Raw genomic sequence first — 3,328 nt, forward strand, 5'->3', positions numbered from 1 at the left:
CTCTCTCTCATCCCCTCACTCTCTCTCTCTCTCCCCTCTCCCCTCCTCTCTCTACTTCCTCTCCCTCTCTCTCTCTCTCTCTCTCTCTCTCTCTCTTCTCTCTCTCTCTCAACCCTCTATCATCCTCTTCCCAACTCCCCCTCCTCTCTTCTCCTCCCTTCTCTCTCCTCTCGCCTCGCTACCTTTTCTCTCTTATACTCACTTCTCTCTCTCCTCCCTCTATCTTTCTCTGCAGTGAGAGTGATGATTGACTTCTTGGGATTGGGTGAATCTCCCAGAGACTTTCCCCATCGGACCCCCCGGAAACCCTTCCTGTTCTTGATTGGAGCCCAGAGGAGGGTACATCGTCAATGAACAAACCCTTCAATCTCTACTGCCAAGGCCACGCCGCGTACACAGATCTCTTCAGTGTACAGCGAGTGGGCACCAGAAGAACACACAGTGGAGGGAGGGTGGACGAACTCTGGTCATGAAACTACCAGTCTTGAATGTGTGTGTGTGTGCGTGTGGACAACATTTTTCCTACCTCGGGTGGGTGTGGAGGTTAAGCGGGTAGTAATCACCGGGACAAACCTTTATCTGAACAAAATTATCAACATGGTGAGGGCGGAGCGAACACACACAACACACACACACACACACAACACAACACACACAACACACACAAACACACAACACACACACACCACACACACACAACACACACACCAACACACACACACACACACACACACACACAACACCACACACAAACAAATTTCACACTACGGTTACTCAGTCTTTCAGAAATCAGTAAATGAATTATTCATTATAATTTCCTCCTAGAAAACAACAACATACCCACCCTCACTGACACGACGACAACCACGCATAATGGGACAGGGTTTTTGTTAGCATAGAGAGACAGTTTGTAAACTCAAAGAGATGCTATTGTATAACGAAGCCCATAGGCCACAGTAGCCCTGTGACACACATACACCACTGCTGCATAGGCTGAGGCCTGTCTGAGAGAGTCCAAACTGGATCATTTAGACTGGCACATAACAGAGACGGGGACGGACACTAGTTCTCTTCTCTCTCCCTTTCTCCCTTCTTTCTCATCTCTCCCTTCTCTTTCTTTTCTCTCCCTCTCTCTCTCTCTCTCACTCACTCTCTCTCTTTCTTCTTCTCTTACTTTCACTCTCTCTCTGTTCTCTCCCTTCTTCTTTCTTCTCCTCTCTCTCTATCACTCTCTCTTTTCTCTCTTCTTCTCCACTCTCTCTCTCTTTTCTCTCTTTGCCTTTCTCACTCTCTCTCTCTCTTTTCTCTCTCTCTCTCTTTTCTCTCTTTCTCTCACTCTCTCTCCTCTTTTCTCTCTTTCTTCTCTCTCTCTCTTCTCTCTCTTTGTCTCTTTCTTCTCTCTCTCTCTCTCTCTCTCTCTCTCTCTGTCCTTATCTCACACTATTCCCTTTTTTCTCTCTGACTGTTTCCTGTACATCGGTTAGTATCATTTATCAGAGTCACAGAGACAGTGCGAATCAGGTTTGATGCTAACCTTATGTCTGGACGCAAACTCCTCCCTTCCCCCACCCTTCACCCTCACCCTCATCTCCCCTCACCCCACGCCGCCCCGGTTTCTCAAGAACCATTGAGGTAGCAGCAAGCCGGACTGGTTCATAACACACCCTGGACAGGACCATGTCGAAGACATCAGACCCAAGTGTGTGTGTGAGCAAAAGCAACATGCAGACTTGTTTCTGTTTGGGAGTCTGCTGCTTCGGGCTCCACAAGCCATACAAACAGCAGCCTCGCTGATTTTTGGCTGCATTCAACTTGCCGATGGGGGAAATGGACTTCTTTTCTGTAGCCAACAGGTAGCATCAACAGCATTATACCCTCTTAAATCGCAGGCTCCCAGAGACACACACATCCCTGCACTCATGGATCACACCTACACATAATCAATCCCGTTTCTCAAGAACCATGAGGTAGCAGCAGCCGGACACATGGTTCATACACACACCCTGGACAGGACATGTCGAAGACATCAGACCAAGTGTGTGTGTGAGCAAAGCAACCATGCAGACTGTCTGTTGGAGTCTGCTGCTTCGGGCTCCACAGCCATTACAAACAGCAGCCATCGGCTGATTGGCTGCATTCAGCTGCCGATGGGGGAAATGGACTTCTTTCTGTAGCCAACAGGTAGCAATCACACAGCATTTACCCTCTTAAATCGCAGGGCTCAGAGACACACACATCCCTGCACTCACTGGATCACACCTACACATAATCACATCCCTGCACCTGCACTCACAGACACTCTCAGTTCCCCCTCTGTCATGTGCATACACATACATACTGCCTTAAAATAAACTGAAACCAGGGTTGAACATACCTATTCCAAAACACACACCACGCACACGTAGAGCTACCGGTGCAGAACAACAAATAGTCCCAGAACTTTTCATTTTGACATAAAAAACCACCCCCTCGTCCACAACGTGGGAGGTGGGAACAGACATAGTACAGGATTGCCAGACAGGGTGAAGTATGGTGGGTGACGCCGCTACGCTGCACTGCTCACCCGGGCCGCCGTGGTTACCACGAAGGCCTGTCTGAAACCACCTGGAAACGTGCTGGAAAAACGGGGTTCTGGTACGGCGCTTCAAGACTCCCAATCGTCTCGGTTCCTGCTTTGCCGTTGGACCCAGGCTCTGTCCCTGGCTATGCCCTGTGCTGTAACTGGTGTGTAACAGACACCGAACGTAAATATCTTTATGCACTGAACTGAAACTGTGCCACCCCAACACCACACATCCAAAGTCCTTGGGAAATTGGAAGGGCGAGTGGAGCGGGCTAGTGTTAGCTGGAAGCTCCTAGTCACAACCCAGCACCAAGGCGGCAGCTATTACAAGGTTATCATGCACTCGGATTAGGCAGGAGTGCATCCTGGCAGCTGTAGCTCCCACTGAGCAGCCCGCAAGGAGCCACTCTGCTCACCCCGAATGTGGAGGAGGCTATAAAAGGTGCCCTAAACAGTCTGCCTAGCGACACCCTGTCCGGCTTAGAAGGAGGAGAAGGAGGAGAAGGAGCCCCTAAAGTTGCGGTCATCCCTACCCTGCTATACGGTGCGAAAATCCTGGACCACATATTGTGTTACAACAAACCCTGTCCGCAGGATGGCCATCCCTGACCCACTGAGATAAGATCTGCAGGTCACGGATCGGCCTGTTCAGCCATCTCCGGACCCACACCACAACCCAGACCCCGTGATACCTGGAGGGAAAACACACTCAGCTGCAAGGGATCTCAAAGGAAGGAAGAGTGTGTGTGTGTGTGTGTGTGTGTG

The 3,328-nt window shown here is 50.1% G+C and overlaps 1 pseudogene; it reads left to right on the forward strand.

The window, feature by feature from the left end:
• Window positions 1-243: 243 nt before the first annotated feature.
• Window positions 244-3,328, forward strand: part of LOC111962834 (netrin receptor UNC5C-like) — an 83,917-nt pseudogene continuing 80,832 nt past the window's right edge.

The sequence above is a fragment of the Salvelinus sp. IW2-2015 genome, linkage group LG4q.1:29 (genome assembly GCF_002910315.2).
Source record: "Salvelinus sp. IW2-2015 linkage group LG4q.1:29, ASM291031v2, whole genome shotgun sequence".
Taxonomy (NCBI): Eukaryota; Metazoa; Chordata; class Actinopteri; order Salmoniformes; family Salmonidae; genus Salvelinus; species Salvelinus sp. IW2-2015.